Genomic DNA, 16380 nt, shown 5'->3' on the forward strand with positions numbered 1-16380 from the left:
CGCGCAGGCTCAGCAGCCATGGCTCACGGGCCCAGCCGCTCCGCGGCATGTGGGATCTTCCCCGACCGGGGCATGAACCCGTGTCCCCTGCATCGGCAGGCAGACTCTCACCCACTGCGCCACCAGGGAAGCCCCACATGTCACACTTTTAAGCACAGCGAAGTGTGGATTATTTTTTTTATTGAATTCAGTGGCAAAGCATTATGTTTATTAAATGACACTCTACCTATGCTAAAAGAATGCAATATATACATTATCAGACTAAGTACTCATCACAATATTCCCAACTCACGGGAAAGCAACAGTAAGAAAAAATTACAAAATTTAAAATGTAATGTCTCAGGCTTCCCTGGTGGCACAGTGGTTGAGAATCTGCCTGCTAATGCAGGGGACACGGGTTTGAGCCCTGGTCTGGGAGGATCCCACATGCCGCGGAGCAACTAGGCCCGTGAGCTACAACTACTGACCCTGCGCATCTGGAGCCTGTGCTCCACAATAAGAGAGGCTGCGATAGTGAGAGGCCCGCGCACCACGATGAAGAGTGGCCCCCACTTGCCACAACTAGAGAAAGCCCTCGCATAGAAACAAAGACCCAACACAGCAAAAATAAATAAATTAATAAACTCCTACCCCCAACATCTTAAAAAAAAAGTCTCATCACAGCAGAATTTTGTTACAAAAAATAAAAATGAGATGGCATAGTGTTACCCAGATACCAAAACCAAAGACAGTACAAAGAAATAGAGTGTGGTAGGCTAAATTTGTTACCTTATATGGCAAAAGGGACTTTGCAGTGTAATTTAATTAAGGATCTCAAGTGGAGAAATAATCCTGGATTATTTTTTTGGGCCCAGTGCCTTCTAAGAAGGAGTCAAGAGGAGACATACAGAAAGCATTGTTACTGCAGAAGCAGAGGGATGGAGAAATTTGAAGATGCTACCCCCATAGGTGTATGTATGAATGAAGAGGACCATGAACCAAAGAATGTAGGCAGCTCCTGGAGACTGGAAGAGGCAAGGAAATGGATTGTATCCTAGAGCCTCCAGAAAGAAACAGATTTGTTGACACCTTGACTTTAGCCTAGTGAAACCAATTTTGCATACCCAGAACTGTAAGAGATTAAATTTTTGCTGTTTTAAGCCACTAAGTTTGTGGTAATTTGTGGCTGCAGCAACAGAAAACTAATGCAAATTTGCTTCGATTCCATTTAGAATTTTTCTATGTTCATGAAGGATATTGGTCAGAAGATGCAAGATCTAGGCTGGTTCAGTATTCAAAAATCAGTCAGTGCATGCCACCATTTTAACAGACTAAAGAAGAAATATTATGTGATCATAAAACTTTAGAAAAAACATTTGAAAAATTCAACACCGGGCTTCCCTGGTGGCGTAGTGGTTGAGAGTCCACCTGCCGGTGCAAGGGACACGGGTTCGTGTCCCGGTCCGGGAAGATCCCACATGCTGCAGAGTGGCTAGGCCCGTGAGCCATGGCCGCTGAGCCTGCGCGTCTGGAGCCTGTTCTCTGCAACGGGAGAGGCCACAACAGTGAGAGGCCCACGTACCTCAAAAAAAAAAAAAAAAAACCAACACCCATGCATGAAAAAAGAAAAAAACAGAAAACTAGGAAGTTCCTTAATTTGATAAGAACATCTACAAAAAGCCTGCATCTAACATTATGCTAAATGATGAAAGATTGAACACTTCCCCTTAAGATCAGGAAGAAGACAAGGATGTCCACTCTCATCACCCTAATTCACCGTAATATTGAAAATTCTAGCCGGCACAGTAAGGCAAGAGAAGGAAATAAAAGGCATACAGATGGGAAAGGAAATAGTAAAGCTATCTAAAAAAATAAGCCAGCACTCTCAGAATTAACAAGTGACTTCAACAAGGTCTCAAAATATTTAAGAGCAACATATAAAAATAGTTTATGCACTAGTGAGCTAGTAATAAATATGTGGAAACCAAAATTTAAAATACAATGCAATTTACAATTGCTCAAAAAAATAAAAGTATACCTAGGTGTAAATCTAACAAAGTATGTACAAGATTGTATATAGAAAACTACAAACACTGATGAGAGAAATCAAAGAAGATTAAATGGGGAGGCATACTGAGAATATAAATTGGAAATTCAACATAGCAAAGATGACAAAATTGTCTCCAAATCCATATACAGATTTAAGACAATTCCTATCAACATCACAGCAAGATATTTTGAAGATGGAGACAAGACTCTTCCAAAATTTATACAGAAAGGCAAAATTTTTTAAATGGGAGAAATCACTCTATCCAATTTCAAGATGTAGTATATAGCTACACTAATCAAGAGTGTGTGGTGTTGGTAGCGGGATAGACACACAGATCAATGAAACAGAGTAGAGAACCAGAAAATATACCTATGCAAATATGCTCAACAGGTTTTAAACAAAGGTTCAAAATCAATTCAATGGAGTCAGAATAGCTTTTCAACAAATGATGCTGAAACAATTAGAAGTCCCTAGGTTAAAAAAAAAAAACTTGACCTAAACTTCACACTTGAGACACAAATGATCTCAAAAATGAATCATATATTGAAATGTAAAATATAAAATATAATGTGAGACAAAATCTTCGGGATCCAAGACAAGGTGAAAAGTTTCTATACATGACACCAAGAGCATAATGCCCAAAAGAAAAATTGGCAAATATGACTTCAACAAAATTAAAAATTCTTGCTCTGGGAATAGACAAGCTACAGACTGGGAGAAAATATTTGCAAACTACAAATATCTGACAAAGGACTTAAATCTAGAGTAAAGAATTCTCAGAACTCAACAATAGGGAGACCTTCAAGATGGCAGAAGAGTAAGACGTGGAGATCACCTTCCTCCCCACAAATACATCAAAAATACGTCTACATGTGCACCAACTCCTACAGAACACCTACTGAATGCTGGCAGAAGACCTCAGACTTCCCAAAAGGCAAGAAACTCCCCCACGTACCTGGGTAGGACAAAAGAAAAACCAGAGACAAAAGAATAGGGACCTGACCTGCACCACTGGGAGGGAGCTGTGAAGGAGGAAGAATTTCCACACAGTAGGAAGCCACTTCAATGGTGGAGACGGGGTGGGGTTGGCTGGGGTGACCTTCGGAGCCACAGAGGAGAACACAGCAATAGGGGTGCAGAGGGCAAAGTGGAGAGATTCCCGCACAGAGGATCAGGGCCGACCAGCACTCACCAGCCCAAGAGGCTTGTCTGCTCACCTGCCGGGAAGGGTGGGAGCTGGGAGCTGAGGCTTGGGCTTCGGAGTTCAGACCCCAGGGAGAGGACTGGGGTTAGCTGCCTGAACACAGCCCGAAGGGGGCTAGTGCGCCACAGCTAGCCAGGAGGGAGTCTGGGAAAAAGTCTAGAACTGCCTAAGAGGCAAGAGACCATTGTTTCGGGGTGCACGAGGACAGGGGATTCAGAATATGGCCTAAACGAGCTTCAGAGACAGGTGCAAGCTGCGGCTATCAGCACGGACACGAGAGACGGGCATGAGATGCTAAGGCTGCTGCTGCAGCCACCAAGACACCTGTGTGCAAGTACAGGTCACTATCCACACCGCCCCTCCCAGGAGCCTTTGCAGCCCGCCACTGCCAGGGTCCCGCTATCCAGGGAGAACTTCCCCAGGAGAACACACGGCACGCCTCAGGCTGTTGCAATGTCATGCTGACCCCTCGCCCTGCATTCCGTACCCCACCTCCCCCCGACCTGAGTGAGCCAGAGCCCCAGAATCAGCTGCACCTTTAACCCCCTCCTGTCTGAGCAGGGAACAGATGCCCTCAGGCGACCTACATGCAGAGGTGGGACCTCAGGAGCAGTGGATTAAATCTCCACAATCAACTTTAATGTACCCTGCAGCCTCAGGAGCAGTGGATTAAATCTCCACAATCAACTTAATGTACCCTGCATCTCTGGAATACCTGAACAGGCAATGAATCATCCCAAAATTGAGGTGGTGGACTTTGGGAGCAACTATATATATATATATATATATATATATATATATATATATATTTTTTTTTTTTTTTTCCTTTTCTCTTTCTGTGACTGTGTATGTGTATGCTACTCTGTGTGATTTTGTCTGCATAGCTTTGCTTTTACCATTTGACCTAGGGTTCTGTCTGTCCGTTTTTTGTTTTATTTTTTTAATTACTTCAATTTAAAAAAAATTTTTAATAATTATTTTTTACTTTTTATTTTAATAAATTTATTTTATTTTTTTCAGAGTAATGATAGTAAAGATGATCCAAAATCTTGGAAATAGAATGGTGAAAAATACAAGAAACGTTTAACCAGGACCTTGAAGAACTAAACAGCAAACAAACAATGATGAACAACATAATAAGTGAAATTAAAAATTCTCTAGAAGGAATCAATAGCAGAATAACTGAGGCAGAAGAACGGATAAGTGACCTGGAAGATAAAATAGTAGCAATAACTTCTGCAGAGCAGAATAAACAAAAATAATGAAAAGAATTGAGGACAGTCTCAGAGACCTCTGGGACACCATTAAATGCACCAACATTCAAATTATAGGGGTCCCAGAAAAAGAAGAGAAAAAAAAATGGACTGAGAAACTATTTGAAGAGATTATACTTGAAAACTTCCCTCATATGGGAAAGGAAATAGTCAATCAACTCCAGGAAGTGCAGAGAGTCCCATATATATCTCCTTGGATAAATCCAAGGATAAACATGCCAAGACACATAATAAAATATCAAAAATTAAACACAAAGGAAAAGTATTGAAAGCAGCAAGGGAAAAGCAACAAATAACATACAAGGGAATCCCCATAATGTTAACAGCTGATCTTTCAGCAGAAACTCTGCAAGCCAGAAGGGAGTGGCAGGACATATTTAAAGTGATGAAAGGGAAAAACCTGCAACCAAGATTACTCAACCCAGCAAGAATCTCATTCAGATTTGACAGAGAAATTAAAAGCTTTAGCGACAAGCAAAAGCTAAGAGAATTCAGCACCACCAAACCAGCTTTACAAGAAATGCTAAAGGAACTTCTGTAGTCAGGAAACACAAGAGAAGGAAAAGACCTACAATAACCCAAAACAATTAAGAAAATGGTCATAGGAACATACATATCGATAATTACCTTAAATGTAAATGGATTAAATGCTCCAACCAAAAGACACAGATTGGCTGAATGAATACAAAAACAAGAACTGTATATATGCTGTCTACAAAAGACCCACTTCAGGCCTAGGGACACATACAGACTGAAAGTGAGGGGATGGAAAACGATATTCCATGTAAATGGAAATCCAAAGAAAGCTGGAGTAGCATCTCTCATATCAGAAAACATAGACTTTAAAATAAAGACTATTACAAGAGACAAAGAAGAACACTACAGACTGATCAAGGGATCAATCCAAACAGACGATATAACAATTGTAAATATGTATGCACCCAACATAGGAGCACCTCAATACATAAGGCAAATGCTAACAGCCATAAAAGAGGAAATCGACACTAACACAAACATAGTTGGGGACTTTAACACCCCACTTTCACCAATGGACAGATCATCCAAAATGAAAATAAATAAGGAAACACAAGCTTTAAATGATACATTGAACAAGATGGACTCAACTGATATTTATAGGACATTCCATCCAAAACAATGTAATACACTTTCTTTTCAAGTGCTCATGGAACATTCTCCAGGATAGATCATATCTTGGGTCACAAATCAAGCCTTGGGAAATTTACAAAAATTGAAACTGTATCAAGTATCTTTTCCAACCACAACGCTATGAGACTAGATTTCAATTAGAGGAAAAAATCTGTAAAGAATACAAACACATGAAGGTAAACAATACACTACTTAATACCCAAGAGATGACTGAAGAAATCAAAGAGGAAATCAAAAAATACCTAGAAACAAATGACAATGAAAACACGATGACCCAAAACTTATGGGATGCAGCAAAAGCAGTTATAAGAGAGAATCGTATAGCAATACGATCCTACATCAAGAAACAAGAAACATCTCAAATAAACAACCTTATCTTACTTCTAAAGCAATTAGAGAAAGAACCAAAAAAACCCAAGTTCACAGAAGGAAAGAAGTCATATAGATCACATAAGAAATAAATGAAAAAGAAGGAAGCAATGGCAAAGATCCATAAAACTAAAAGCTGGTTCTTTGAAAAGATAAACAAAATTTATAAGCCATTAGCCAGACTCATCAAGAAAAAAAGGGAGAAGACTCAAATCAACAGGATTAGAGATGAAAAAGGAGAAGTAACAACTGACCTTGCAGAAATACAAGGAATCATGAGGGATTACTACAAGCAACTATATGCCATTAAAATGGACAACCTGGAAGAAATGGACACATTCTTAGAAAAGTGCAACCTTCCGAGACTCAACCAGGAAGAAATAGAAAATATAAACAGACCAATCACAAGTGCTGAAATTGAGACTGTGATTAAAAATCTTCCAACAAACAAAAGTCCAGGACCATATGGCTTCACAGGCAAATTCTAACAAACATTTAGAGAAGAGCTAACACCTATCCTTCTCAAACTCTTCCAAAATGTAGCAGAGGGAGGAACACTCCCAAACTCATTCTACGAGGCCACCATCACCCTGATACCAAAACCAGACAAAGATGTCACAAAGAAAGAAAACTACAGGCCAATATCACTGAAGAACATAGATGCAAAAATCCTCAACAAAATACTAGCACACAGAATCCAACAGCACATTAAAAGGAACATACATTATGATCAAGTGGGGTTTATCTCAGGAGTGCAAGGATTCTTAAATATATGCAAATCAATCAGTGTGATACACAATATTAACAAATTGAAGGAGAAAAACCATATGATCATCTCAATAGATGCAGAAAAAGCGTTCAACAAAATAACAACAACCGTTTATGATAAAAACTCTCCAGAAAGTAGCCATAGAGGGAACTTACCTAACATAATAAAGGCCCTATATGACAAACCCAGAGCCAACATCATTCTCAATGGTGAAAAACTGAAACCATTTCCACTAAGATCAGGAACAAGACAAGGTTGCCCACTCTCACCACTATTATTCAATGTAGTTTGGAAGTTTTAGCCACAGGAATCAGAGAAGAAAAAGTAATGAATCTAAATTGGAAAAGAAGAAGTAAAGCTGTCACTGTTTGCAGATGACATGATACTATACATAGAGAATCCTAAAGATGCTACTAGAAAACTACTAAAGCTAATCAATGAATTTGGTAAAGTAGCAGGATACAAAAATAATGCACAGAAATCTTTTATTCCTATACAATAATGATGAAAAAATCTGAAAGAGAAATTAAGGAAACACTCCTATTTACCACTGCAACAGAAAGAATAAAATACCTAGGAATAAACCTACCTAAGGACTCATAAGACCTGTATGCAGAAAACTATAAGACACCTATGAAAGAAATTAAAGATGATACAAACAGATGGAGAGATATACCATGTTTTTGGATTGAAAGAATCAACATTGTTAAAAATGACTATACTAACCAAAGCAATATACAGATTCAATGCAATCCCTATCAAACTACCAATGAAATTTTTCACAGAACTAGAACAAAAGATTTCACAATTTGTGTTGAAGACAAAAGACCCCGAAGAGCCAAAGCAATCTTGAGAAAGAAAAATGGAGCTGGAGGAATCAGGCTCCCTGACTTCAGACTATACTACAAAGCTACATAATCAAGACAATACGGTACTGGCACAAAAACAGAAATATAGATCAATGGAACAGGATAGAAAGCCCAGAGATAAACCCATGCACATATGGTCCCCTTTTTTTTTTTTTTAATTGGTACGCGGGCCTCTCACTGTTGTGGCCTCTCCCGTTAAGGAGCACAGGCTCCAGACGCGCAGACTCCGGACACGCAGGCTCAGCAGCCATGGCTCACGGGCCCAGCCACTCCGCGGCATGTAGGATCTTCCCGGACCAGGGCACGAACCCGTGTCGCCTGCATTGGCAGGCGGACTCTCAACCACTGCGCCACCAGGGAAGCCCCTGGTCACCTTATTTTTGATAAAGGAGGCAAGAATATACAATGGACAAAAGACAGCCTCTTTCAGAATATGGGACAGAGGAAGGGGTAGGTTTTATTCTTTAACACTGGCCCTTAATTTCCTGTTAAACGTTTTGCCTAAAGTAATTGCTTCTCAAAGTTATGCAGGATTCTACCAGGTAGAACAACTTCATTTAGATGGTCCAAAGTAAAAACAGCTTTAAGAAATCAACAGCCACATGAGAAAGCCTCTGAATATCCTCATAACTTAAAACCAAGCAGAAGGGAGGAGTACTAGAAAATGTTTTGAAAGAGCCCTTTTCTATGTTCAGAAGGGTTCATGACATAAAAATAAATGGGCACAGGAGTTGCTATTTTTAATTTCCACATTCCTGTGCAGATAACTGCATTTGGTATTAACACAAAATTTATATGAGTGACTTAATGTAACATAACAATAAAAATGAGTTTTTTCTTGCCTATCTGACAAGGTTTCATCAAATAGATGATTGTTTTAAAAAAAACCTCTTGGCTTACCTTTTAATTTTTAAAAATACAAATACATATTTGATTTTTTTCCTACTCACTATGGAATGGTGAGCACTGCACAGATTTCCTCTCCACTGCAAAGATTTCCTCTCCACAGTCCAGTCCTCGATTTTCTTCTTTTCTCTTAAAACTCATGGTTCACAAAACCACAGTCTTGACATCAACCCCTTCCAACACTTTCTGCCATTCTGTTTTCCTTCCTCCTAGGATATCATCATTGAGAATAAGTGAAAAGAAGGTGGTGCCCTCCTGCCTTCTTGGACTCATGGTTTACAGGAGAGAGAATGTCACTCTCTGTTAATGCTAACCCTGGCATGAGGAACCCAGAGCCGTTAGTAGAGGGGTATTGGAGAATTCCCTTGGCTTGTGCCCCACCCGTCTCCAGAACTGGAAAAATATACCATTTACCTACCTGAACCTACTTAAAGCACTCTGCGTATTTGAGGATGAGATTTAATAAAAGAGAATAAATGTAAAAAATATAAATGAAGTTTGCATTTTCCTACAATGCCTTCTCAGGTCACTGCTGTTCAAACTGAGGGTGCAAAACATCTTCCTGTTGTCTTGACATGTTTCTTTGGCTTAGGACCTAGTTTTTTTTCTGGAAATTAATCTCCACTGTACGCTCCCTATTTTAGACACTGGTCCACTATATGATGCAGTTTTTCCCATAACCAGGATTCACAGGACCTGGAATCAAGGGGTGGAAATGGGAGTGGTACCACTCATCATTACTCCTACTGACTCACTAGCAAAATTTTTGCTTCCTATCACTGTGACTCTATACTTTGCTGTCCTGGAGTTCTTAGCATCAAAGGAGGTAATGCTTCCACCAGGAGACACAACAATAATTCTACTGAACTGGAAATTAAGACTCCCACCTAGCCACTTTGGGCTCTGCATGCCTTTGAATCAATAAGCCAGGAAAGCAGTTACTGTACTCATTTGGGTAATCGATTCTGACTACTAAGGGGAAATCGGACTACGACTTCACAATGGGTTTATGGAAGAGTATCCCTTCCTAGCTATATGCCCCAGGAGATCCCTTAGGGCATCCCTTATTTACTAAGCTCTGTGATGAAAATTGTTGGAAAGTCAATGGAAAATCCAACCCAGGCAGCACTACTAATGGCCCAGACCCTTCTGGAATGGAGGTTTGGGTCATCTTACCAGGTAGGGAACTATAACCATCTGAGATATTTGCTGAGGGCAAAAGGAATACAGAATGGGTAGTGGAAGAAGGTAATTATGAATACCAGCTATGACCACATGACTATTTATAGAAGCAAGAACTATAATTATCATGAGTACTTCCTCCTTACTTTGTTATGAATGTATATGTGTGTGTATATAAAGTTGACAAGGAGTGGACTTATGGTAGTTAATTTTATATGTCAAGTTGCCTGGTCCACAGTGCCAGATATGTGGTCAAATATTCTGGATTTTTCTATGAAGGTGGTTTTGGATGAAATTAACATTTAAATCAGTGGACTCTGTGCAATGCATATTGCCCTCCATGATGTGAGTGGGCTTCATTAATAAGTTAAAGACTTAAATATAACAAAAGACTGACTTTCCCCAAGCAAAGGAGAATTTTGCCAGCAGACAGCCTTTGGACTTGAATTGCAATACTGGCTTTTCCTGGTTCCAGCCTGCCATCCCACCTTGCAGATTTTAAACTTGCCATTCTCCATAATTGCATGAGTCACCTCCTCAAAACAAACATTCATATATATATATATCCTATGTCCTATCGGTTCTGTTGTCTGGAGAATGCTAGCTAATATACCAGGTCAGGCTGTTTGGGCTATTTCATATAAAGTTACTATAAACATCCATGTATAGGTTTTTGTATGAACAAAGCTTTCATTTCTATAAAATAAATACCCATAAATGTGATGGCTGGGCAATGCAGTTGTAACAGGGAAGAGCTAAATTGGACTCCATGTTCGATCTGTTTCTTTGACTTTAACCTTTGCTTTTCATTGCTTTTGGGAACCCTGCCCCTCTGCCTGAATGTTAAACTAAAGTGCCTTTGTTCAGCTCACAGGGAGACAATCTGACCCTGCCCCCCTGTGGATGGTGCAGAAAAGAAGAAATTAACACATCCCCTCCCTGAGGCTGGCCATTCCAGGAGATGTTTTGCAAGACTGATGGCCCTTTTTACTTTACTTCCTCACCGCCTCTGCCTCTCTGATTCTATTAAAGAAACTGGCATCCAGACCCCCATAAGATGGTTCTTCAGAGACACTAGTCTGCCATCTTCTTGGTCTGCCGGCTTTCCGAATAAAGTCATATTCCTTGCTTCAGCACCTCATCTCCGATTCATTGGCCTGTTGTATGGCCAGCAGAGCGAGCTTGGACTCAGTAACACAGTAAGTGTGTTTAACTTGTTTAAAAAAAAACCTGCAAAAATGGTTTCTAAAGTGGCTAATACCGTTTTACAGTCTCACCAACCAAGTCAGAGATCAAGTTGGTCTGTATCTTCTTCAGGACTTGGTATTGTTGTTTTTTTATCTTAGCCATTCTAATAGGTATGTAGTGGTAATATTTTAAGTTCTATTCTCTCCCTGGTCACATTTAAATTATCTTTTTTTTTTGGTTTTTTCTATCTCCAAAATCTGCACCTGTGGTCTTTTCAGAAAGCATGGGCTGATGGGAACAGGGTGATTGGGGTTTGATGGGGCACATAACTCTTTCCAGACCAATTATCTGAAAAAGCAAATCCCAGTAATCACCATTTTATAAGGAATTTCTGAAACACAGAAATTTCTGTTTATTGCTTCATTAAAAATTACCCTATGGGCTTCCCTGGTGGCGCAGTGGTTGGGAGTCTGCCTGCCGATGCAGGGGATGCGGGTTCGTGTCCCGGCCCGGGAGAATCCCACATGCTGTGGAGCGGCTGGGCCCGTGAGCCGTGGCCGCTTGGCCTGCGCGTCCGGAGCCTGCGCTCCGCAACGGGAGAGGCCGCAGCAGTGGGAGGCCAACGTACCTCTAAAAAAAAAAAAAAAAAAAAATTACCCTAAAACTTAGTGGCTAGAAGCAACAATATTTATTGGTGCCAGTTTCTGTGTGTCAGGAGTTTGAACACAGCTTAACTGGGTTCTCTTGACACTGGGTCTCTGAGAAGGCTGCAGTCACATGAAGGCTTGACTCAGAAGGATGAGAAGCTCACTCGGGTAGCTGGCAGGATGCAGTTCTTTGTAGGATGTTGAAGAGAGGGCTTCAGTTTCTTGCTCGCTATTGGCTAGAGGCTGCCCTTAGTTCCTTGCCATGTGGGTCTCTGTAGTATGGCAACCTCCTTCAGCTCACACACACACACACAGGGGATTACACAAGAACATAACAGGCCATGGAGCTCATTAGGAACCATTTCAGGACCTGCCTACCACAGCAGGTGTTTAGGTTTGACAATCTGGATGAAGCAGAGGCTGCTGGAGAATTTGCCTTTGGAGACTTCTTTCAAGGTAAGCATAGATTTTACTTAGAATAATTATTTATTTGTGGTGGTTTGGGGAAAAAGACAGATGGAGCTTATGGGCTACAACATTGCACATACCTCTTGGCATTACCACCGCAAGATATAAGCCAGAGGAGCCAAGAGCGGGGGCCATCACTTAGATGCTTAACAGATGAATTTAAGGAAATCGTTAATTCTCACCAGTACGCATGAGATCAAGAGGCTGGGACAGCATAATTCGTCTTCCACAGCAAAGAAAATAAAACCATTATCAGAAATTCACAAATTTAGAAGGCCAAGTGAGTCCAATCTATGGCCCTTTCTCAGATTTGAACTGTAGAAATATTGTTGGCAGGTGGAAGCAGGCAGTAAAGGATTAGAGACAAGGCTTGTGCTCTTCAAATCTATCACAAAAATGGCCTTGAGAAGGCTCCTAATGAATTAAACTAGAAGTTAAGGAATAGTTTTCAAAACATGTATTTGTACAGTATATTCATATTACTAAAATGAAACACCAATAATATTAGTTATGGCCAGGGGGTCTGTGCTGGGAGATAGACTTGCTTGTTTCAGTATAGCCGTCTATACTGTTTCAGTATGATCCCATGGACATGTATTTCTCTTTCAGTTTAAAAAGAGTCTTTAAAAACTCTTTTAAACCATCCTGCAAGCAAAGATAAAGGAAATGGAAATGGAAAATTATCTATAAAGTAGTAAAAGTGAGAATACTCTTTATCAAAAAAAATTATGAGAGATAGTAAATATGTATTCAAACGAAAATAACTCAGTGTTTTTTTTCAAATGGACTGAAAATAAACTAAACATGCTACTGAACAAATAGAAAACAAAAGCAATAAACCTAAAGAGAATAGGAGGAAAGAATTCATGAAATTAATGAAAGAAAAACAACTAAAAAAGAGATAGAAACAAAGTTGATGCTTAAATTTAATTGATTAACTCCAGGAAAACTAATTAAGGGCAAAACCCTAGTTAAGGGCAAAACCTAATGAAAACATGCAACATTAGGAATTGGAAAAGAGAAAGACATTTTAAAAATTGTAAAAGAATATGTAAACTATACAGCAATCTTAAGGAAAAGTGTGATTTTATAGCAAAATGTAAATAACCCAGGTTCACTTAAGAAGTAACAGAAAGTTGAATAAACAATTACACATAAGAGAAATAAGAAACATAGCTCAAGATCTGCCATTTAGAAAGGCACCAGGACCAGAGATTTTTATCACTGACAACTATCTAGCCTCAAAGAACAGATGGTTCCTGTTATTTTAACTATTTACAGAAAAAGATGAGGAGATCCCACAGGTTATATTTATGAAGCCAGGGCAGGCTAAATAATAAAACCAGATAAATATAACTAAAAAGAGAACTTTAGATCAATATTATTTACAAGTAGGAATATAAATATTGTAAGTGAAAATAGAAATTCTAATTATTCAAATCACAGCATATATGGCCAAAGAGATTTTATTCCAAATATAATGATTAGGAAATAATCGATATAATTCATTACACTGACAGAATAAAGCAGAAAAATATCTGATGTGACACATGATAACATTTAACAGCTTTTATATAGTAATATGTACTGACAAATGATAAGAAAAGTAGGAACTGAGAAAGGCCAATAGACATTTAAAAATACTGAATCTCAAGTAGAAATAAAAAATAATTTTTACCTCTCAAAGTGGAAAAAAAATTTGGTGAGAGTGTATGGAAGTGAGCACTCTCATATATTGCTGGTAGGAATGTGAATTTTTTAATTTTTGCAAGGTAATTTAATGCATCTGCTAAAAACTGGCCAGAAATGGCCCTATCTGGAAGCTTCTCTATACAATAAAAGCACAAATAAACAGGAATAAATATAGACAAATATGTTGTAGAGACAAAAAAGCAATAAATTATCTCACTGTCCATCGTAGATAAATGGTTGAATTAACTGTGGAACATCCCTATCTATGGTTAACTATTAAACAGAATGTATTAAACCTACATCCATTTTATCTGGAGTGACAATTTGTATATATCAATACTATATGAGGTATAATTCACCCATAATAAAAATTAAAGTATATAATTTAGTGTTTTTTAGTATATTCTCAAGTGTGGGCAACCATCACCACTATCCATTTCCAGAATATCTTCATCACTCCAGAAGGAAACACTGCACCCATTAGCAGTCAAAAGTGCTAGAAAACTAACACTCTCACAATGACTGCTGGAAGTTGGTATATAAACAGTCCCTTCTGTGGCAAACTCTAAGGCACACATTTACACAATTTTCCGGAGTTCCCCTTCAGGATCAAGCTGTAGTTATTCACAGTTATACCTCTTGTGATAATGTACCCATTATTGGCCACATTCTTCCCTTTTCTCCTACTGCTGATTCCTGGTATCTTCTCCTGATGATTGTATTCAAATCTTTGTCTTGAGGTCTGCTTCTGCAAGAACCCAACTAAGAGCATCAGAAATGATCTTAGGAAGCAGGTTCTGAGAATAGGGTTTTGGAATTGTATCGTTCGTTGTCCAGATGACAGCAGAGACCCTATTATTAATGGTAATTTGGGGTGATAATCCCCACATGCTGTAATATCAGTTACTAAGTCTCTTACCTGTGGTCAATTGGGAGGGGATACAAGTGGGAAAAAATGCACTTGTATAGGATGGCTGGTATTTGAAAGATATGGGGACGGTAATAATTGTAAAGACTCTGAAATTGGGTGGCTACTGTTAGGTGCTACTGACAAACTGAAGGAAGAAAATTCTAGCCTCAGGTCAGTCAGTTATCAACTTGAGGCATAGTGTAGAAATAAGAAAACTTATTTGGCAATGTTTAAAGAGATTTCATCTCCTGCAAACAGTGGGACTGAAAATTAGCTCCAGGATCTGTTTCTAACAATTGTAAATTTACCAAAATAAATAAGTAAAGTGTGTGTGTGTGTGTGTGTGTGTGTGTGTGTGTGTGTGAATGCACAGCTCTAGCAAGTCTAATTGTGTTTACTCTGATGTCCTCAGCAATTCTACTCATGGTCATGGTCCTGAAAGAGAAGGAGTGGGATGCTGAGAACAAGGCTGGGGACATACATCAGAGTAAATGCAACTGAAAAGAATTTTTAATTTATTTTTATGGAGATATAATCGACACATAACTTTGTGTAAGTTTAAAGTGTACAATGTGTTGATTAGATACATTTATATATTGCAGTGTGATTATGAACATAGCATCAGCTAACAGGTCTATTACATCACATAATTATCTTTCCTTTTTTAGGGGGTGAGAATAATTAAGATCTGGTCTCTTAGCAACTTTGAAGTTTGCAATACAGTCTTGTTATCTATAATCACTAAGGTGTGCATTAGATCTCCAGGACTTATTTATCTACTAGTTCCAAGTTTGTACCCTTAAACAACATCTCCCCAGTTCCACAAAAACTGCCCTCCAGTCGCTGGGGACCACCATTCTACTCTCTGATTTTATGAGTTCAACTTCTTTTAGATTCCACACGTGAGTGATACCATCCAGTACTTGTTTTTCCCTGTCTGACTTATCTCACTTAGCTTCATGTCCTCAAGTCCCATCCATGTTTTCACAAATGGCAAGATTTCCTTCTTTCTCATGGCTGAATAATATTCCTGTTTGTATTCTTTATCTATTCATTCCTTAATGGGCATTTGGGTTGTTTCCATATCCTGGCTATTGTGAATAATGCTGGCATAAACATGGGAGTGCAGATATCTCTTAGAGTTCCTGTTTTCTTTTCGCTTGGACATATACCCAGAAATGGGACTGCTAGATCATATGGATGTTCTAAATTGAAGTATAGTTAATTTACAATGTTCTGTTAGTTTCAACTATACAGCAAAGTGATTCAGTTATACATATAAATATTTCTTTTCTGGATTCTTTTCCATTATAGGTTATTACAAGATATTGAGTATAGTTCTCTGTGCTATAAGTAGCTCCTTGTTGTTTATCTATTTTATATATAGGAATGTGTATATGTTAATCCCATATCTCTCCCCCACCCCCGACTTGCTATTCCTTTGGTAACCATGAGTTTGTTTTCTATGTCTTGTGAGTCTGTTTCTATTTTGTAAATATGTTCATTTGTATCATTGTTTTAGATTCCACATGTAAGTGATATCATAGGATATTTGTCTTTCTGTCTGACTTATTTCACTTAATACGATAATCTGTAGGTAATCTCTAGGTCCATCCATGTTGCTGCAAATGGCATTATTTCATTCTTTTTATGGCTGAGTAATATTCCATTGTATATATGTGCCACATCTTCTCTATCCATTCATC

Source organism: Lipotes vexillifer, unplaced genomic scaffold (genome assembly GCF_000442215.2).
Source record: "Lipotes vexillifer unplaced genomic scaffold, Lipotes_vexillifer_v1.1 scaffold31, whole genome shotgun sequence".
Classification (NCBI taxonomy): domain Eukaryota; kingdom Metazoa; phylum Chordata; class Mammalia; order Artiodactyla; family Lipotidae; genus Lipotes; species Lipotes vexillifer.